Source organism: Euprymna scolopes, chromosome 43 (genome assembly GCF_053919585.1).
Source record: "Euprymna scolopes isolate OS-2025 chromosome 43, ASM5391958v1, whole genome shotgun sequence".
Lineage (NCBI taxonomy): Eukaryota > Metazoa > Mollusca > Cephalopoda > Sepiida > Sepiolidae > Euprymna > Euprymna scolopes.
Window position 1 is genome coordinate 13329608 of NC_136524.1, and position 23915 is coordinate 13353522.

The 23915-nt window shown below is 34.0% G+C and overlaps 1 protein-coding gene across 9 annotated transcripts in view; it reads right to left on the reverse strand.

Moving 5' to 3' along the window:
- The window catches only part of LOC145268194 (kinesin light chain), a 418880-nt gene that overhangs the window by 279977 nt on the left and 114988 nt on the right, over positions 1 to 23915 (reverse strand). The window lies entirely within an intron of this gene.

Below are 23915 nucleotides of genomic sequence, written 5' to 3' on the forward strand. Positions count from 1 at the left end.
ATCTGCAGCTGCTGCTTTCAAATAAACATACATGTTCATAGCTTTTGGCAACATCCGTTCATTCTTTATATCACACTGCTTTTTGAAACTATTATTTATCCTTTAACATCAGCCATTTTGAAGTTAATATATACGTTTTTTCTTGATAATAATCATAAAGTGTTCCCAGTGACAAACGATCCATAGTTTAATAGTATACTAGATTTTCTGGATCTAGGCACACACTACATAAATTATCTAGTGTGTATGTGTATATACATTTAAAAAACATGTATATATGAGAGAGAGAGAGAGAGAGGAAATTTTTAGTATTGACTTAACCACCTTATATCTTTAAAATGGGTACAATTCTTGTTCAAGTGCCTAAATCTTTGCATTTGACTTATCTATATAAGTCAAATGCAAATCTTTGGGCATTATACACTTGAACAAGCATTGTACCCATTTTAAAGATATAAGGTGGTTAAGTCAATACTAAAAATTTCTGCATGTATTGAGAAAAATTGTTTTACAGCAATAAGACGTTAGTCTGCATGTGCTTTTTCTTTGTAATAATTTAATAAAGTGAATGATAAAATAGCTTGTACATCAATAACCTCGAAATTTATTAAAAATAAAGAAAAGTGTTGATAATGCATATTTGTCCATGTGTCATTTGAAAAAAAAGTAACAATACTCGGTTGAAACTTTACAATTACATAATTTTTGGAAAAGAAAATTGTCTTGTATGTCCAATTTTTTTTATACGATCCTTGTTTGTTCAAAAGTTCTTATTAGCAGACGAATAATTATTTTTATTGGAAGGAATTTCTTTTTTGTCTGAAATCTTTCAGGACTGAAAACAAGACAAAAATTCAATGAAAAATTTGTCTTTTTATGGAAATCTTGCATGACTGGGGACAAATTCAAAGAAAACAGTTCTTAATTGAAAAGACTATTTGGAGTTTTGGGCAAATCTCTGATTAATGTTTTTTTCTTGTTTCTGGTAATAAATAATGAAATATTACTTAAGACTTTGAAAATGTAAAATAATAACCTAATTCTAATATTATATTTAAAAAAAAAATAATTTCTTCTCTTTATTATTTGGCTCCATCGGATTACTGTAACTTAAGTGTGACTTTCACAACGTTTCGGTCGATGAAACCTTCGATTTTCAGGTGTATCTTGTCAAACGGAATTTCAACCGAAACCCTTTATTTACTTAATGGGGGGGGGGGGTAGCATGCTTTTGTTCCGTCTGCCATGACTATCCTAAGTAATTCACAATTGTATTTTTCAGTCGCCCATACTGAGGCTTGAACCTTCAATCTTTTTACAATTGATTTTTCCAAGTACTATGACAACTGTGCCACATGTCCTTGAGGACAATACTGGTGCGAATTTTAGGAGTCTTAAACCTATTTTATTTCTAGTTGTAAATATCACTATTTATTAGTAATTATTACTATATATATATATATATATATATATATATATATATATATATATATATATATACTTATTACTTGTATATATTAATGTTTTTACTTATTACTTGGTCCCCTACTAGTTAATTATAAACATTAGATAATATATATATTATCTATTGTTTATAATTAACTAGCAGGGTTACCTGGCATTGCCCGGGTGTTTAGAGGTGTGTGTGTATGTGTGTGTGTATGTGTGTGTGTATGCGTGCTCGGGTGGGGTAAATCAAACACAAAAGAATAAGCTGTATTCTAGGTTGGCAGTATTTTGCGTGAACAGTCGACAGATGGCGGAAATTTTCTGTCTATCCTTGTAGTCATGTCACTAGTAAGGGTGCTGGAGGTAAACGTTTTATCTGGGCTGACGTTATCCGCCTGATAGTCAGGGACCCGAACCTTGGATTAACCACTAAGGAGGCTGTCCTATCAGTAGGCGCAAAGTACTGGGGCTGCTGTATTGCCATTTGGTGAATGGATTCTGGACCATGCAGTAGTCTCTCGTGGGGCCTCTCAATGCCATACTAGTGGGTAATTGTTAGGGCTTTACCTTATCATGTGCTACAAAAAAAAATTTTTTCTCTCTGTTTCCCCTCTCTGTCCTGCTCTAAGCAAGTCTGACGACCTAGTCCACAAACTCCAAAATTCCATCATGACAAGTTTCAATAAAAAATACACGATTAAACCTGGATCTGAAACTTCCAACGTAGATCCCCACTACCATGTCTCCTTCTCCAACATCAGGGGTCTACGTTCTAACCTTCCAGAGGTTGAAGCCCAATTACAGGAGACTAAACCAGACCTTTTGTTTTTAAGCGAAACTGGAATTGGACAGACTATTTCTCTAAATGAGTTCGTAATTAAAGGATACTCTAACCTAACTTCCAAATCTGACCCCCAAGATCGCCATGGGCATGGAATATGTGCCTATATAAAAGATGGCTTTCCATGTGGTAGGGACATCTCCAGAGAAGATCCTAACTTACTCTATATGTGCTTCCGAGTAGCACTAGCTCACACTACGGCATTTATATTTACTTTCTATTGCCCCATAACAGCGGAGTTACTATCTTTAAAAGCATATCTGAGAAAATTGACCAAGTTCTATCAGCATATCCTTCAACTAACATTCACGTATGTGGAGACCTCAATGTTCACAATGTGGAATGGTTGACCCACTCAAACAAGACCGATGATGAGGGGAGATTCTGACATGATTTCTCCATTGCTTATGACCTCACTCACATTGTTCATGAACCCACCCGTGTGCCCGACAATGACGGCCAGTATGCGAGCCTACTAGACCTTTTTCTCACAACTTGCCCTGAACTATGTTCAGTTTCCGTTCTGTCTCCTCTTGGATCTTCCGACCACTCAGTTGTATCAATTAAGATAAAAATGAAATGTAATATGTTCTCAGACGTACCTCTCCATCGTACAGTATATTGATACACTATGGCTGACTGGGATAGTTTCCGTACATTTATATCGGATCTTCCTCTGCATTCCATGTTTAAAAAGGATGTGTCGTCTATAGTATCAGACCTGACAGTATGGTTAATTGTAGGTATAGACAATTTCATACCCTCGAAAAAGTTCCAGCAAAAACCTAACAGCCAGCCATGGTTTTCTCCAGAATGTGCTGCTGCTATTGCGCACAGAAATCACTTTTTCCACTGCTTCCAATGTAATAGATGTATGGAAACTAAAGCCGCTTTCAGGACTGCCAGCAACCATTGCAAGAAAGTAATAAAGAACATAAGAGAGTTGTATGCTCGGTCCGTCAAGTCCAAAGTAGCTGAGCAGCGGCTTGGTTCCCACCAGTTTTGGCAAATTGCAAACAGAATCTTGAACAGAAGCGTGTGCTCCATCCCAACTATCATCAATGGACCTGAGTTAATCTCGTCAGCATCAGACAAAGCCAAACTCTTTGCCAAGAACTTTGCAGCCAATTCTACCCTTTGCGACCAAGGCCGCCAACCCCCAATATTTCCTTCTGTATCAGAAAACACACTATGTGATATACAAATATCTGTATGTGATGTTGCCAAGCTAATCAAAAACCTTGATTCCAGTAAAGCAACTGGCCCTGACGGTATTCCAATTATAGTACTCAAAAAAACTTCAACCAGAACTAGCACCCATACTTACAAAACTGTTTAAACGTTGTCTTAAGGAGAATTACTTGCCATCACCCTAGAAAATCTCATCAGTATGCCCTGTATTTAAGAATTCAGGTGATCGCTCATCCCCCTCTCAGTACAGGCCAATAAGTCTCCTGTGCGTCATGAGTAAGTTGCTGGAATGTGTGTTAAATAGAGAAGTAATCAACCATCTCAGCAAAAATAACCTTCTTAGTGACACACAGTATGGTTTCCGTTCTGCTAGATCTACAGCAGATGTGCTTACAGTTATATTTCATAGGATTAGCGAATCTCTCGACAGAGGCAACCTTTCTAGGGCAATTGCTCTTGACATATCAAAGGCCTTTGATAGGGTATGGCATAAAGGTTTACTTCACAAGATCTCCAGCTATGGTATAGCTGGAAATGTCTTAATTATTAAATCATTTCTCTCTGATAGGTTCATAAGAGTAGTAGTTGATGGGCAAAAATCAGAAGCTCACAGTATTAATGCTGGATTCCCTCAGGGGTCCATCCTGGGCCCAACTCTTTTCCTGATCTACATTAATGATCTTCCAAATCACATCCTTACATCATTCGTAGATATTTTTACTGACGACACTACCATCTATGGTAGCACATCTAAGACAGTAAACGACCAAGTTCTCTCCGATTCTCTCTCCTCTGATCTTGATCACGTTGTACAATGGGGAAAAGAGTGGCTGGTTACTTTTAATGCATCTAAAACCAAGCTTCTATCTTTACATCATCAACGTTCTGATCCCCATCTGGCATCAATTAAAATGAATGGATCTTGTCTTGGGGAGGCCTCAAGTTTTGACAGGCTTCTGGGCTTAACCTTTACTCCTGATCTTAAATGGAATACCTACATCAAATCTGTTGCCAAGGCCGCTGGAAAAATGGTGGGATCCTTCTATCGATCCAGTAGATATCTCACTGCTAATGCAATTCTCTATCTATATAAGAGCCAGATACATCCAAGGATGGAATACTGTTGCCACATATGGGCAGGAGCTGCTAGAAAAGATTTGTCCTGCCTTGATAGGATTCAAAATAGACTTTGTGGCCTGGTGGGAGATGTCCTTTTCTCTTCGCTGCAACCTCTATCTCACAGAAGAGAGGTTGCGAGTTTGTCTCTGCTTTATCGTTATTTTCATGGAAAGTGTTCAACTGAGCTTCAATCTATGGTCCCCCCTCGCCAAACTTTCACAAGAAACACTATACTAGCTGAAAACATTATCAATAATTTTCCCCACTCTTTATCTGTACCTAAACCTAAACATAGATTCCATGATCAAAGCTTCTTTCTTAGAACTGCACGCCTGTGGAATTGTCTTCCGTTTTCCTGCTTTCCAGCTGTCTATAATATGGTTGTCTTCAAGTCCAACGTGAACAAGTTTCTGATGAGCCGTTCCACTTAAGTTAACAAATTTACCGAACTTCCATTACTATCGATTACTATATTGTCCTTTTGACTACTCTCCACTCTTTAACCCTTATCCTTGAGTGGCCTATCGGCCTTGATAAGTGGTGACGCCTATGTAAAAAAAAAAAAAAAAAAAAAAAAAGGTGAAGTAATAACCCTGTTTAATTCTATATATATAAAAGCTGTTGCAATATTTTGGATGTATAATGGGGTATGATCCCACACAGTCACGCGATTCTATTTATAAACGATGCTGCTTGGAACTGACGAATCGAATTAATTCACGTTCTGCTACCAACCAATCAGAAACCAGAATTGCTCCATAAATATTAAACCTTTTCTGTAGCAATTTTGCTTTTTTTTTTTGTCTCGACACGGTAAGAATATTTTGCTCTGTGGAACTGTCTACTGCAAACCAGTCACCTCTCGGGACTTGTGTGTAACAACAAACCATCGGAAACTGTTCTGAAACTAAACATGGCTTACGCTTCTAGAGGTTATGCGCCCAGCGTGCGTCTTTATTTTGATGGATCCAAATCAAAATTCGAATTGTGGCAAGTTAAATTTCTAGGATATCTACGAATCCAAAAGCTACACAAAGTACTTCAAACACAACCTGAAAACAGAAACGACCCCGACTTCATTGAAAAGAACGCAACTGTCTTCGCGGAATTAATACAGTGTTTACATGACCGAAGTCTATCACTGGTAATAAGAGAAGCCCTGGACGATGACTGCAAAGCATTGAACATATTGAGAGAGCATTATTTATCGAAAGGAAAACCCAAAATTATTTCTTTATACACTAAACTGACCTCTCTAAAACGAATGGAAGCCGAAACTATTACTGATTATATTATAAGAGCCAAAAGATCTGTAAATTCTTTAAAAATGTCTGGTGAAGTTATAAGTGACAGTCTGTTAATTTCCATGGTCCTTAAGGGAGTGATTTCAACCCATTTACCACCGTGATAACCCAGAAAGAAAACCCCATGACTTTTAGCCAATTCAAGATAGCACTCAAAAGTTACGAAGAAACTGAAAAAATGATCACAGAAAAAAAACGAATCCACAAATATGAAATTTAAAAATACATACATAAAAACACCAAAATTAAATTATACCCATGCCAAGAATAAAAACTGCAACTTTGCCAAAAGCAAGTTTTCTCATAAAAGTACAAAAATTATTTCCTATAATTGTGGACGACCTAATCACAAGAGTTTCCAATGTAGATACAGGACTCAAAATGGCGACTCCATTAAAAATGTGGAAAGCTCTGTTAGCGAACATACATTTTTATTTTCGTGTACGTTTAATGCTTCAACAAACAATAATAATTTTCTTGTCGATTGTGGGGCCACGGCACATGTGATTACAAAGGAATCTGATTTTATCAATTTTGACCCCAACTTTAAGCCACAAAATCATTTTGTAGAACTAGCTGATGGGAGTCGAGTCAATGATATTGTTTTGAAAAGAGGCAATGCTAAAATCTCGCTAAAGAACAATAAAGGTGAACTATGTTTCTGTATTCTAGAAAACGCTCTTCTAATCCCAAAATTTAAACAAAATATATTTTCTGTACAAGCTGCCATAAAACAAGGTGCAAATATAAACTTTAGCCCCAATAAATCACAACTGGTATACCCGAATCGAACTGTATTCGACATTAAAGAAAATGGAAGACTATATTATTTAAATAGCGTAGTCCCATCGAAAACCGCCTGCCATGATCTACAGACATGGCATAAAATTCTTGGACATTGCAATATTCCTGATATCAAAAAGTTGCCAACTGCAGTTGATGGAATGAAAATACAAACATCAAACAACTTCAACTGCGACGTCTGTACGCAAGGGAAAATGACAAACTATCAAAGCAAGATACCAGACAAGAAGGTCAAAAAAATCCTATCAATGGTGCATTGTGACTTGAACGGTCCCGTAGAACCGATGGTCAGAGAACATTATAGAGATGTGTTGAATTTCGTAGATGATCATTCAGGTTTAATAATGATTTACTTTTTAAAGAACAAATCTGATACTCTGCTAGCAACTAAAAATATCTAGCTACGGTGAAGTCAAGTGTATTCGCTCTGACAACGATATGGAATTTATCACTAAAGACTTTGAACTTTTACTAATTAACCATCATATCAGGCATGAAACATCAGCTCCTAGATCGCCATACCAAAACGGGACTGCTGAAAGAGCATGCCAGACACTTTTTTAAATGGCAAGATGCCTACTCATTGAATCAAAACTCCCCAAAAACCTTATGGCGGCAGCCTATATACGCAACAGGTGTTTTAACAAAACCCTATCTAAAACTCCATATGAATCTTTCTGTGGTAAAAAAACAAATTTAAGCAGAATGCATGTATTTGGTTCAATTTGCTTCGCATATATAGATAAAAAGAGTAAATTGAATATTAAAGCTGACAGAGGTATATTTCTTGGATACGATAAAAACAGTCCAGCCAATTTAGTATTTTTTCCAGAGAAAAATAAAGTAAAAAGAATCCGATCTGTAAAATTCAGACACGTTTAATTTTACAGATGAAAACCCGTCATATGAAGATGAAATTATATTCCCTCAAATAATTAAAACAAACGAAGACAATAAAAATGACGGCGACAAGAGTATCCATGATGATGATAAAGTTGAAATATATCCCAAAAGAAATAGAAGGCGACCCGATTTTTTTGTGGTCAACAATATAAAGGTTATCAAATCGACTATTGCTATTCAATGGAAAATGCGCCAAAAAGCTTTAACGAAGCAATTAATTCAGAACATTGTGATGAATGGAAAATTGCCATGAAAAAAGATATAGATGCCTTAACAGAAAATGATACCTATACGGTAGTGCCTCTCCCAAAAGATAAACATGTTATTCCTACAAGATGGGCCTTTACAAGAAAGACTACAGCATCAGGTATAGAACAGTACAAAGCTAGATTCGTTGCTAAAGAGTACTCTCAGATTCACGGTATAGAATATTTTTCTACGTTTTCACCGACCACAAACCTAATGACAATCAGAATTTTAATGCAAATCGCATCACAATATGACCTAAACATCCATCAAATGGACATAAAGAATGCTCATTTAAATGCCCTGTGTCTGTGAAATTTATATTACCCCTCCAGAGGGATTTATAATGAAAAATAAAAATAGCGTGTGGCGACTTAACAAGTCATTATATGGTCTAAAGCAAAGTGCTCAGTGTTGGAATACAGTATTTCATGATTATATTATTAAACAACAATTTAGACAATGCACTGTAGACCCCTGTTTATATACCCAACACAAAGACAATAAACTACTGATTTTGGGTTGTTTTTTTTTTTGTTTTGTGGGTCAATATTTTAATCGCATCAAATTGTGACATAATGTTAACCGATGTTAAGAACAAATTAAGTAAAAGATTCAAAATGACCGATCTTGGCAAAATATCCTGATTTCTGGGGATAGAATTTACTCAAAGCAAAGGACTTGTTACGATGACTCAATCGAGATACATCAACAAAATACTATTAAAATTTGGAATGGGAGAGTGCAAGAAACGCTCTACACCGGTCGAAAATGATATTAATAAAAATATACACACAGAATCTGAAATAATAAATGATAAGCAATACCGTGAAATTATAGTCTTGTATACTTAATGACTGCGACCAGACCCAACACATGCTATACAGTAACAAAACTGTCACTTTTTTTCTCAAAACTTGTTGGGGGATTCGACTGAATAATTTTTTTTTTTTTTCACGACCCTGTATGTATATAAATTTCTATATATATATATATAAAAAAAAAAAAAGTCCTGGGCAAGACGTTAAACTGTATCCATTATTTGTATTAACACTTTAACCTACTAATGCATAACTAACACTTTTGCTGAAATGAAACAAAACAAAAAAAATTAAAAATAAAAGTAACTTTTTAAAAAAAACTCTTTGTAATTTTACTTTTCAACAAAATACTTTTTGCATGCTTATTTTAAGGTGTGCAGAAATTACAATTGACTTTTATTTATTTATTTTTGTGCACATTAGTTTTATTTCTTATTTTTCAAAAATGTCCTATTTTTTTGCATTGTTTTAATTAACAAAAAAAACCCCAAAAACCAAACAAAACAAAAACTCTTTAAACAGGTACATATTGCATGTATGTTTATTTTTATGTATATTTATTTATATGTATGCGTTTTTTTTTTTTTTTTACAAAAACTGTATAATCAAATTTAAGAAATGACTTCTTTTTCACATACCCACCCCTTTTTAAGGTTAAAATACCTTCCATTTCTTTTATTTCTCTTCTCTGTACACATATATCTGTTTTGACATTTGAACACAATTAAAAATGGCGTCTTTTACATGCTAAAATTTTGAGATCCAAATGATTTCTAATTTTTGTTATGTATAATTGAATATAAAATATATGTTTATTTTTGAGCAGAACGAACGCAAGGGACTTCCCCATTATAAAAAATAGGGGGGATGTTGCAATATTTTTGATTCAGAATGGGGTATGATCCCACAGTCGGGCGATTCTATTTATAAACGATGCTGTTAGGAACTGACAAATCAAATTAATTCACATTCTGCTACCAACCAATCAGAAACCAGAATTGCTCCATAAATATTAAACCTTTTCTGTAGCAATTTTGCTTTTTTTTTTTCCGTCTCGACACGGTAAGAATATTTTGCTCTGTGGAACTGTCTACTGCAAACCAGTCACCTTTCAGGACTTGTGTGTAACAACGAACCATCGGAAACTGTTCTGAAACTAAACATGGCTTACACTTACAAAATGTGTGCATTTATGTATGTATGTCCACCTTTTGTGTATGTCTTCAAAAGGCTTTTTTCAGAGAACCGATCGGTCGCCTTACAGCTTCTTAAAACTTTTTATATTGTGCCTAAATGATAATATCTATGACTTAACAACGGTGGTTGCCTCTCTATTTAATTTGTCCGACTTTGAAACGTTAAATATTCGACATTTTCGGATCGGCATGTGTTACTTTGGTTTTTCGGTATAAAAAAAGCGAAACTCTATTTGAATCACTGGTCCACGGCCAGTGGTCTCTAGAAAGCGATTTAACGTTTGGTCAATGTCGGTTGTTCATATCAGATGGTTGCTTTCATTTTGAGACGAGACACTCCCCCTAATAAACGGAGCTGGTTTTCCCCAAAGTTAGGTAAAAACAAACAAACCGGTTTATTGACCTCATTAAAAACTGTCCCGCAGAAAATGTTAACTGCTGAATAGCTATTGCTTATGATCGCTGCATGTGCATTAAGATTTTTCGTATAAAAAATGAAACCAACAGACTCACGGTAAATAAAACACTGTCCGCACTCAAAGTTCACGTCAATAACTCGTCAAAAACGGGCATCTGTTATTTTTCACACTTTACTATTTTCCAACTGCGCGTCAAGACTTTTTTTTTTTTTTTTTTTTTTTTTTTTTTAAACAACCAACAATTTTTCTTTTCATTTACACAAAAACACACACACCTACAAACACCCAGGCAACGCTGGGTACCCCCCGCTAGTATTATATAAAAAGAAACAGTGTTAAAACTTTTTAAAGAAAGCATTACCTGGGTGTTTGTGTTGGGGGGGGGAATATATTTTGGTAGGTAGGCAGGATCAAACCTGAAGCCTTGAGGCGAAGTTGGAAAATAAAGTGTGAAAAGAACGTGACACGTTAACCACTCGGCCACCAAGAGAGAGTAACTGAATTATGTTTGAATTTATTTAAGTATAAACAGAATTGACAGGTGCCCACACTTAATGACTTAATGAGGTCAACTATTAGTAGCAGAGGTAAGTTTTATTGCAGGGTATTTTTTTAATGAGATCAAATAGAAGTTAATGCGGGGCAGTTTATTTGAGTTTGTTCACTCAATTTAGGCTGGTTTTGTTTCCCCAAGGTGTTGGAAGGGACCAACTCCCTAAAAAAAAGGGGATTGTCCAAATTGAATGGCAATTGTCTGATATAAGATGAAACTTCGCATTGATCAAAGCTGATTGCTTTCTGGACGTTCCCAGAATCGCACCATGAACAACGCCTTAAGCTTTGAATTAGTTTCGCTTTTATATGAAAAAGCCGAATCAACACGTGAGAAACCAAAATAGCAATAATTTTGTAAAAGTCGCTGTAAATAAATCTAGACGCGATGCGGGTTCCCAAATCATAGATATTATTATCTAGGGGGTATAATAAACATTTCTAAGCGATAGTAACCCCCCCCCCCGTCCTTGGGAACCCCGGCGAAAAAAGCCTTTCTTGGACATATGTAAAATGTGCACACACATTTTGCTTTTTATATATATATATACTAGTGTTGCCCGGGTGTTTTTCGGTGTGTGGTGTCGGAGGGGGTGGGTGTTAATGAAAACCTAAGAATAAGTGAAGTAAAAAACAAACAAGAAAAACGAACGTTAAAAAACCCTGCTTAACGGGGGTGAGGGGGGTACCCGGCGTTGCCAGAGTGTTTGTAGGTGTGTGTGGTTGTTAATGAAAACCGAAGAATAAGCAAAGTAAAAAAAGAAAACAGAAAAACCGGGGGTACCCGAGAGGTGGGGGTGGGGGCTAATCAAAACATCGAAAAAAAAACACAAAAAAAACTAACGTAAGGCAAATGAATGATGTTAAATTTAAAAATCGAAAAAGCAAAAAAAAACCCAGAAAAACGAACATTGAAACTAAAAACAAACAAAAAAAAAACACAGGAAAAATTGCTTAAATAAGCCTGTTCTGATATTAAAATTAAAAAATCGGTGGGTACCCGGGTGTTTTTGGGTGTGTGTGGTTGGTCAGGAGTGTTAATGAAAACCTAAGAATAAGCGAAGTAAAAAAAAAAAAAAAAACAGAAAAACGAACGTTACGTGAGAAATGGCTTAAATAACACTGGTTCAATATTTAAATTTAAAAAATCGAAAAAATAAAACACATCTCACACCACAATTCGAACCCAAAACGTTTAGATAATAAACCAACGCTCTAACCAACTGAGCTAACACAACGTACATTAAATTTAGTCAGTTCTTCAACTATTTAAAGTAAATCAGGTCATGACGTCATCTGATGCATGCGTAGAACCGATCTCGTCATGAGAGGACGGTTTTTGTTGGACCCCCCCCTCTGTCCCCGTAGAAAATTGTTGAAAAAATTAACGTTTTTGACTAATTTTTCAATACTTTTCGGCCGAAGGATTGAGCTTAAATATGATACCAAGTTTGTGAACTTTTGTTCTGTCTGTCGAAAGTTTTTAGCGGACACACAAACATGCATACATACATACAAACATACATTTTTTTTTATTATATATATAGACTAGCGGGGGGGGGTACCCGGTATTGCTCGGGTGTTTGGAGGTATGCGTGGTTTTGGGTAAATCAAAACTCCGGGGGTGGGTGGGGGTTAAAATAAAAATAAAAATGTTTTGGTAGGTGAGTATGAGGATCGAACCTGAACCATTCAGGCAAAGTTGGAAATTAAAGTGTGGGGAAAAAAAAAGTGCGACGTTAACCATTGGGCCACCGCGACATACAACGGAGACACGTTTGAATTTATTTATTTAACTATTAAAAATAGGTGTACGCAATAAAAGTTAACTCTGCTGCTTCCATTTGACCTAATTAAGAAGGTCAAATAGAAGTCATGCAGTTAACTTTTGCTGCGAGGCAGCTTTTGGGTTTGTTTACCCAAATTCGACTTTTTTTTTCCCCAACAAATGTTAGGGAGGGGAAACCAGCTCCCAATTGTCCAGATTGAATAGCAATTGTCTGATATACAAGATTGATCAAAGATTAATCAAAACATAAGAATAAGTGAAGTAAATATTTTTAAATATTAAATAAAAATTAAATATTATATAAAAAAAAAAAAGTTAAAACTTAAAAAAATAAAAAAAACAAACAAAAAACTAATGTAAGGCAAACGAACGATGTTAAATGTAAAAATCGAAAAAACAAAAATAAAAAAGAAAACAGGAAAACGAACGTTAAAACTTCTTTAATAAATCTGAAAAATACCCCCCCAAAAAAAAAACTCGTTAAAAATGGCTTAAATAAGTCTGTTTGAATATTAAAATTAAAAAATCGGGGGGTATCCGGCGTTGCCCGGGTGTATTTGGGTGTGTGTAGTCGGTCGAGGGTGGGGGTGTTAATGAAAACCTAAAAATAAGTGAAGCAGAAAAGAAAAAGCCAGAAAAACAAACGTTACGTGAAAAATGGTTTAAATAACCCTGCTTCAATATTAAAATTAAAAAAATCGAAAAAAAAGACATCTCGCGCCACGATTCAAACCTAAAACGTTTAGATAATGACCCAGTGTCTAACCAACTAACCTAACACAACGTACACGAAATTGTGTCAGTTTTTCAAATACTTAAAGCAAATCAGGTTACGACGTTGTATGGACGGTTTTTGCTGACCCATGTAGAAAGTTTTTGTGAGATATACAAACACACACAAACACACACACACACACATACATACAGACACACATTTTTGCTTTTATATTTATAGATAGACTGGAGGGGGGTACCCGGCGTTGCCCAGGTGTTTAGAGGTGTGTGTGCTCGGGCAGGGGGGGAGTGTTAATCAAAACATAAGAATTAGCGAAGTAAATATTTTTAAATATTAAATAGTAAACTATTAAATATTTTATCTATAAATATAAAAGCGAAAATGTGTGTGTGTATGTATGTATGTTTGTATGTGTGTTCGCTAAAAAGTTTTGACAGACACAACAAAAATTCGCAAACTCTGTATCATATTGTAGCTCCATCCTTCGCTCGAAAGATATAAAAAAATTGGCCAAAAAGCTTTAATTTTTTTCACACTGAAATCGACAATTTTCGACCGGGGGAGGATGGGTCAACAAACACGGTCCTCTTGTGACGACGACCGGTTCTACGCATGCGTCAGATGACGTCATGACCTGATTTACTTTAAATAGTTGAAGAACTGACTAAATTTCATGTACGTCGTGTTAGCTCAGTTGGTTAGCGCGTTGGTTCATTATCTAAACGTTTTGGGTTCAAATCGTGGTGTGAGATGTCTTTTTTTTTTTTTTCGATTTTTTTAAAAAATTTAAATATTGAACAAGTGTTATTTAAGCCATTTTTCACGTAACTTTTTGTTTTGTTTTTTTACTTTGCTTATCCACCCCCAACCCACACCCAAAAACACCCGGGTACCCACCGATTTTAAAAATTTTAATATCGAAACAGGCTTATTCAAGCCATTTTTCACATGTTCGTTTTTCTGTTTTCTTTTTTGTTTTTTTCGATTTTTACATTTAACATCGTTCGTTTGCCTTACGTTAGTTTTTTTTTCGATGTTTTGATTACCCCCCCCCGGCTTAAGTTTTAATGTTGTTTTCTTTTTTTACTTCGCTTATAACAAGCAAAACCTGGTCATTGACCTCATTTGCTGAATAGCTATTGCTTACATCGTCGTCGTCGTCGTAACGCTCTACGACTTCTGTGCGGGCACCTGTCAATTTGGTTCTTGCTTAAATAAAATCAAACATCTTTCAGTAACTTATTCTGGCTGGCCGATTTTATTTTCAAACTTTGCCTCAGGGCTTCAGGTTCAGTGCCCCCCCCCCCCGGTTTCTTTTTATATTTAAGAGCACACACACCTCCAAACACCTGGGTAACGCCGGGTACCCCCACTAGTCTATAAATATAAAAGCGAAAATGTGTATATGTATGTTTGTATGTGTGTTTGTGTGTCCGCTAAAAAGTTTCGACAGACACAACAAAAATTCACAAACTCGGTATCATATTGAAGCCCCATCCTTCGCACGAAAAATTGGCCAAAAACGTTAATTTTTTCAACCTGAAATCGACAATTTTCACAGGGGGGGTAACAAAAACAGTCCCCTCGTGACGACGATCGGGTCTACACATGCGTCAGATGACGTCATGACCTGATTTACTTTAAACAGTTGAAGAACTGACTAAATTTCATGTACATTAGCTCAGTTGGTTAGTGCGTTGGTTGGGTTCGAATCGTGGTGTGAGATGTCTTTTTTTTTTTTAAATTTAAATATTGAACCAGTGTTATTTAAGCCATTTTTCACGTAACGTTCGATTTTCTGTTTTTTTTTTTTACTTCGCTTATTCTTAGCGACACCCCAAAACATCCGGGTACCCACCGATTTTTAAAATTTTAATATCGAAACAGGCTTATTTAAGCCATTTTTCACATTTTTCTTTTTTGTTTTAACGTTCGTTTTTCTGTTTTCTTTTTTGTTTTTTCGATTTTTGCATTTAACATCGTTTGTTTGCCTTACGTTAGTTTTTTTTTCTGATATTTTGATTACCCCCCCCTCCCCCGCTTAAGTTTTAACATTTGCTTTTGTGTTTTCTTTTTTTACTTTGCTTATAACAAACAAACCTGGTCATTGACCTCATTTGCTGAATAGCTTTTGCTTACGTTGTCGTCGTCATCGTCGTAACACTCTACGACTTCCGTGCGGGCACCTGTCAATTTGGTTCTTACTTAAATAAATTCAAACATCTTTCAGTAACTCATTCTGGCTGGCCGAATGGTTCATGTTTGTTTCACATTTTATTTTCAAACTTCGCCTCAGGGCTTCGGGTTCGATCCTACCAACTTCCCCCACCCCGGTTTCTTTTTTATTTAACAGCACACACACCTCCAAACACCTGGTCAACGCCGGGTACCCCCGCTAGTTTATATATAAAAGTGAAAATGTGTGTGTGTGTGTGCGCACATTTTTTCTATATGTCCGCCAAAGGCTTTTTTCCGGCTGCTTCTTGGCTTGCTCGCTAATTCTTATAACTTTTTATATGCTACCGAGATGATGATATCTAACACTTACGAAATGTTGTAAAAATCTTATTTCAGTGACTTTTATCTTACCAAAATTCGCGCTGTGAATTCTTTTTTCTCTGCTGCTATTGCTATGGCGTGATATTTCACCTAGAAAATGACCTGGGTTTTTAAATGCTTATTTTCAACTCTTTCCAAGTCACTGGCTTCGTGGTGTGGTGCTATGTCATCAGACTATTAACTTCAAAGCTTTGGGTTTGAGCCTATCTCCTACCCAAAACTTTTTTCACTTTTTTTTGTTCATTTTTTAATATTTAGATAGGATTATTACTTTTACTCCCAACACACACACACACACACGTACAGTTTTAATATTGAAATGAGGTTATTTATGCCATTTTTTGTGGTCGCTGTTTTTTTTGTTTTGTTTTTATTTTTCAAATTTTTTAAAGTTTTAACATCGTTGTTTTTTTGTTGTTTTTTTTGTTTTTTTCATCACGTTCACATTTTCTTTTTTAGTTTGTGTTTTTCCGATTTTAAGAAATTTTAACATTGTCCGTTTGCATTACGTTCGTTTTTTTTTTTTTATTAATAATATTTAAACAGGGTTATTACTTATTCTTTTGTTTTGATTTATCCCATCCCCAACACACACCTCTAAACACCCGGGCAATGCTGGGTACCCCCAATAGTGCCTATGAAAGGACTTTAATCACTTAAAAAAAGATGGGCAGTCAGAAATATAGCTTCTATACAAGAACTCTGAAGTTTAAATTTGGGGATGTTTCATATCTAATTTTCATGTGCATACTCTTCCCCTGCTTTTTATTTTATGATATATTTACTATACTCAAAGATTTTAGTTAAAATTTTATTTTATCGTTTAATGTTTTAAAAGGAATACTTTTGGAATTGTGGAAAAAACAACTAAGATGAGAATCATAGTCCAAATAATACAAAAAATAATTATAAATCCTCATCTCAAAAATATACATTCATCATAACAAAAAACCGAATGGACCTGGTGTTATAAAAAACATAGACTTCACGCTATTTGCGTCTTGAATTTTTAATGGCTGTGTATGTTGGGGAAGCAAAAAAAACAAACATTTTTCACTATTCACCAATAAAATCCAGTGTGAATGCGCCTGAAGATGGTCGGAGGTTACATTGGCCGAAACGTTGTGGAAAAACAACCAAGATGGGAACAATAGTCCAACTAATACAAAAATTAATTTTGGAATTGTTTAAAATTCAACTTCCATCCTGTCAATTTAATCAGCTTTTAAAATCTTTTCAATTTTATGCGCATCTAATTGTTACAATTTCAAATAAATTTCCACATGTGGCATTTTATTTATTGAATATTTAAATTTTTTATGCAAGAAAAGAACATATATAAGATTTACAATGAATTAAAAAGATATAAACATTAGTTTGATTTATTTTTAAAAAATTTAATCAAGAATTATTTTTATAGTAAAAGAACATAATCTTAAAGATTTAAATTGTTACAATTCTAAATAAATACATAGACATATTCGTTTAATTTATTGAAAGCATGTGCAGCTGACAATTATTTTTACAGATCCTGTATTCCTTCAAAATATTTTCATTAATAGTAAATTGTACAAATAGAACTGCAAACTTTCTAATATTGTTCTTTATGATGTTTACATTTATTTCAATAGTAAATTTATTATAAAACTGCCATCAAGTTGACATTTTACCAAAATTTCATTCATGTTAGTGTTAAAGAAGTTCATGACTAAACATTTTTTTAGTTGTGTCCGATGATGAGATGTCTGTAAATAACTTTTTACGCATTACACTTTGTAGTAATTTACAGTAATAATTTTTACAATTTAATGATTGCCTCATTGTTTTTTTTTATAAACTAAAATACAAATGACATTTAAAAAAAATATCTTTTGATGTAGATTAATTATGCCTGTTTCGATATCTCATATTAAAATTTATCCCTTGAGATTATATATATATATATTACTAATATAGATAGCTTTGTTTTTTCTCATAAATATGTAACTTGCATATTGTAAAAAAAAATTTTTAATCAAGTATTAAAATAAAAAGTGTAATAGCATTATTAAAGTAATAAACTATTTTTTTTTAAATATTATTCTAAAAAAGTTAATTAGAAAATTTGTGCATTTATAAACAAGTCAGCCATTTTAATCTTTTGTTAATAGTAAAACTAATAAAATTAATTATATGCTAAACCTTTAAAATTTGTTTGAAATTTTGAAGCATTTAAAATGGCAAACAGAAGGTTATTTAAACTGGCTTTAAAATGCTTAGCAAAATCTAATTCACTTAGAGGTGTAGAATGTTTGGAAGCTATTTATATAAAATCATTTTATAGACTAAAATATTGTTACCATAACAACAATTAGAATTTTATAATTTCGTTGTTTTATAGCTTATTTTTCTGTACCACAGCAGTTTGTAATACAAATTTTAAAAAATCAATAAAAAAGAAAAAGAACTTTTTATTTACAATGGCTTTAAACTATTTTATAATTACCTATATTTTATTAAATAATTACCTATTTTTCAAAACGACTTTTTTCTTTTTACTAAAAATACCTTTGCACATAACTGTATTTTTTGTTTTAAATGAAAAATTATTTATTTTTTGGTTAATTTAAAAGGGCAAAATTAGAAATGACTGATCAAAACACTACACATTAGATTAGTATATTTAAATTTAAAAATATATATTTAAAATTGATTTCATATAGAGTATACTAAGTAGCTAAGGTTTCTTATGTACCGATACATTTATGTGATATGTAGTTCAGTCTTAAGTACATTCATATTTGGTCTGACTTGATCATTAGTGAGTAGGTATTTCAGGAATTAAATGTTAGTCATTAGCAACAATTCTACATTAACTATCTATGAAAAACTATATTGATTTTTTTCAATAATAGGCTTGGTGTGGGGAACAGTATGAAAATAGACTGTCTGGTTGCATTGCTATTCCAAACATTCGTTCTTGGTGTGATGCTTTATTGACAGACATAAATGATAACATGCTCACACTTTATAAGATGTCAGCTTGCAATATTTCAAATTCCTTCAGTTGTCACTTTTTTTATTCTCTCTTTCACCATTTCTTGAAAATGGGTCAACAATGTTACTTTATTCTTTTTATGGTAGGATTTATGTTTGACAAGTAGTTTTGTGAGTAATAGTATCTTAGGTGGTTAAAGAAGCTGCAGTATCATCATGCTACTCTTGCTGCTTGCTACTACTTAGTAGCTTCATCAACAGTGTTGTGTTTGTGTGCAGTCATGTATTCTATATTGTGTGTGTGTGGGTGTGTGGTTCTGTATTCTATTTGTGAGGTATATTCTATTGTGTGTATGTATGTGTGGTCAGTCATATGTTCTATTTTGGGTGGTTGTGTGTACCTGTGTGTATTAGTAGCTAGTTGCAACACAATATGAATTTTGGAGATAATCCAGAGCATCAACAGAATTTATTATTCATTGATGCAGCTGAAGGATAATCCTGCTATATCCAGTCCTGCTAAAACTAATTAATTCAAATCTTTCTTTTTTCTTTCCCCTCACTCAATTTATAGGAAATTGCCTTCATTGTTAATCTAGTTATTACTCCTCCCCCCTTCACACTTCTCAGTTTCTCCCTCAGGGATGATCCCACCATATCATTTTTTAGTTGGAACATTAATGAATAAATAAATGAACTTTTATTGGAAAATTTTATAATTTTTGTGATCTAAAATAAAAATTTTAATTTCTGTTGAAAATAAAACAAATGTCCAAAATTTTTATATTCTAAAAAAACATATCAAAACATAAAATAATATATTTACTAAAATCAAGGGACATTTTAAAGTTCTAATTAAAAATGTCTATTATTTTGTATATTAAGTAAAACTAGATATTTCCTGAGTCCATTACCTTAATAGCTTTTTTAAAATGTACATAGTGGACTGTTTAATCAGTGATTTATCATTTCATGTTCGAAAAAGATAAAATTATTTTCAGTTAATGTCATCGATTTTAATATTTAATTCAGATCAATATTATTTTTTATTAGTCATATTTAGAAGTGAGCAGAAAAGTTTTTTACCCCCCCCCCTTCAGATCTACTTTCACTTTCTCCATCATCACCAGAACAAGAATTTAAGACTTTTTTTTCCCAAGAATCACTGATTTCATATTTTATCAATGGCAAATATAAACAATACATACTTATTTTTATTCAATAAAAACAAAGATATTTACACTTTTAATAATTATTCTCTGCTGTTCTCCAAACCATGACCTTGATTTCATAACGGTTTCCACCCAGTTTTAAATATAAACAATAACAAACATTATATATAAACAAAGTGATAACTTCTAATCTTGTTGTTTAGTTAATAATTATTAGACAACTAAAAGCAAACATTGAGACTAATCTTTTTAATAAAAATATCGGATCAGATAATTATTTATTATTTACATCTACTTTGTTACAATTTTTATCATCTTAAAGCATTCTGTCCATGATAACATGTCTTAAAATATGTGCTACTTTTGAAGTTGTATTTTTGCACAAAATTATTAATTCTTAATTGAAACAATAAATTAGTTTACACCATTGAATTTTTAAATCTGCTTTTTTTTTGTGAGGAAACAAAACATTTACTCTCTTGAATGTTTTGGTCACTTCTGTTTCAATTTGGTCACAGTTAAAGCTGTAATTTAAATGCTTATTATTTTATATAAAAGTCCACTACCCCCCTCCCCCTACACACACATTGGTACTCAATAGCTTGAATTACAAAATGCACATAAATTGTCTCAGAATATGGTGTATGTTGATTTATATTGTTAGAAAACAGCATTTACTTTTTATCAATTTCTTGAATTTTAATAATTAATTGGGTTCAATACTTTTTTTTTCCAAAATGCATCCACCTGTATATGAAATCTAACAGACATTGTGAAGAGTAATTTGTATATTTATTTGTGGAGTGTTATCCTCATCTTCGTAGTTGTTTCACGTTTATTTTCAATAATGAAAGGATTCAAATAATAAAATAAGACCAAAAAAAAGAAAATCCAATCTTGATTGCCCTTTAGGTCCTTGGCACAGTAAGCAGAGGAGTTGAATATAGATAGTGATTTCAATCCTACCCAAAGCCAGCCAGGAAATTAGTTGGTCAAAATGTGGTAGGATGATATGAACTGTGGGAAACTGAGGATGCAGTTAAGACTCAGCATCCCTATCCCATCGCAGTTAACCACCTAACAAAGACCAGAGGAATAGTTGCAACTATGGAGATAAGAATAGCAGTCCACAAATAAATAAATTATGCAGAGAAGGTACTGTGCTGAAATGTTATCATTTAGAAACCCATTCTTAATATGGAGAGGGGGGGTATTTTGTCACTATTCTTTATGTTCACCTAACAATTTAATAAACAAAAGGTACTATAAAACTTCAATTGAACTTCAAAATACTATAAAAAAAACAGCACACTACCATCTTTGCATAAGTAGTTTTTTTTTCTAAACCTGTTATAATTTATAAACATAAAAGACAAAACGGCCGCGTGCATTTTTGTATGTTCAGCAAAAGCTTTTTTCACTGGGCTTCTTTTTTGGGGGGGGGTACTATTCTTTAGAACTTTTTATATTACTCTCTGGATTGTAATATCCACAATTTACGAAGGAGCGTCATCTCTACATTTATTTACATCAACTTTTATAGAATTTCTTCCTCTCATTTGTTTGTTTGGCTTTTTTGTGTAAAAGCGAAACTAAATCGAAAGCGAACATCATTCGCCGGCCTTTTCGGCCAAGACCTCCAGAAAAGCAATTAGCTTTGATCAATGTGAGGAAACCCCTTCATATTACACAATTGCTATTCATTTGGAGAGATCCCTCTTCTTGGGAGTTGGTTTTCTCCAACATCGTGGGGAAACAAATTAATGAAACGGCGGAAAGCTGAACTGGCTTTCAACCAACATGACATCGCTAAATTTGAACGCATTCCACTTCCTATGGCTTCGTAGCGTAGTGGTAAAAGTTCACATTTCGTTTTTCACTTTCTTTTCCACCTTCGGGTTCATCATGAATTTGAGCCTCCCTCTCTACTAACACTAGCGAGGGGTACCCGGCGTTGCCTGGGTGTTTGTAGGTGTGTGTGAAAAAAAACAGGTGCCCGTGAAAAAAAAAGCCTTGACGACGTGCAGTTGGAAAATAGTAAAGTGTGAAAAAAAAAAAACAGGTGCGCGTTTTTGATTGACGTGACGGCGATAGCTATTCAGCAGCATTTTGTGCGGGACAGTTTTTAATGAGGGCAATAAATCGGTTTGTTTGTTTTTAAAAACCCGCTCCCTCGGCTCGAAATGAAAGCTACCATCTGATATGACGAAGTCGACATTGACCCAACGTTACTTAGCTCTCTAGAGACCACTGGCTCTGGGCCTGTGATTAGAGTCGAGTTTCGCTTTTTGTTTATACTGAAAACCGAATATAACGCGTGCCGATGCGAGAAATGTGGAATAATTAACGTTTGAAAGTCATTAAAATTAAATAGACAGGCGAGCTCCGTGGTTAAGTGTGAGATATTACAATTTATAGATGATATAAAAAGTTTTAAGAAGTTGTGAAGCGAGCGAGCGCTTCTCTGAAAGAAGCCTTTTGTGGACATTGAGGAAAAGCGTACATGCACACATACATACATTTTCGCTTTTATATATATATAGATTATTTTTCTTTTTGTTTTTCTTTTACACCTACAAACACCTGGGCAACCCCAGATACCTCTGCTAATATATATATAAAGACAAAACGGCCGCGCACGTTTTTGTATGTCCAACAAGAGCTTTTTCGGGGGTGGGGGGTTACTATATTTTAGAACCTTTTCTCCCTAGATTTGTAATATCTAAAATTTGCGAATGGAGATCGTCTATATCTTTTATTTGAGTGACTTTTACAAAATTCATGCTATTTTGTTCTGTCGCAGGTTTGTTTGGCTTTTTCGTATAAATAATGTGAAAGTTACCGATGCAAAGGTGTTAGCGGCCTTTCGTGCTGAGAAATCTTGAAAACAATTAACTTTGATCAATGTGGGGAAAATCCTTCATATCAAACAATTGCTATTCATTTGAGAGTTCCCCTTTTTTGGGGGAGCTTAGTTTCCCCAACATCATCGGGGAAACAAATCGCCAGAAAGCTGAACTTGCTTTCAGCCAACGTTCATTTGTACACATTGTGAACTTAGCAAGTCAACTTTTGATTGACATCGTTAAATTTGAACGTTGCTCACTTCCTATGTCTTCTTAGCGTAGCGGTAAGATTTCATGTTTTCTTTCACTTTCTTTTCCGCCTTCACTTCACATGTTCATCTGCCTGCCTACTAACACTTTTTTTTTTTTTTTAGCACACACCTCTAAACACCTGGGCAATGCCGAGCACCCCTGCTAGTCTAATATATATATATATATATATATATATATATATATATATATATATATATATATATATAAGGCAAATGTGTGTTTGTTTGTTTGTTTGTGTGTGCATCTTGCAAAAACTTTAGATTTTCACAAGATCAGTATCATTTTGAAGCTCAACCCTTCAGACGAAAAATATTAAAAAATTGGCTAAAAACATTGATTCCTTCACCCTCAACTGGGCACTTTACTACAGGGAGGGTTAGCAAAAAATCATACTTTCATGACAAAAAAACGTTCTTAGTTTAAATATTAAAAAATACAATCCAATTTCGCTGACGCGGTCATAGGCCAGTTGTTAAGGGAGCAACTTTGTTATCCCTGGCTGGCTTTGGATAGGATTGCACATTCGAGCTGAGATGTCAGATTTTCAATTTTTCAAGTTTTAATATTGAAATAGGGTTATTTATGCCATTCTTTTCGTTTTTTTTCCACCATCACATTTGCTGTTTTTTGTGGGTTTTTTTTTGAGTTTTTTAAGTTTTAACATTGCATTTTTTTGTTTTACGTATACTATTAAAATAGGGTTATTATGTTTGTTTATT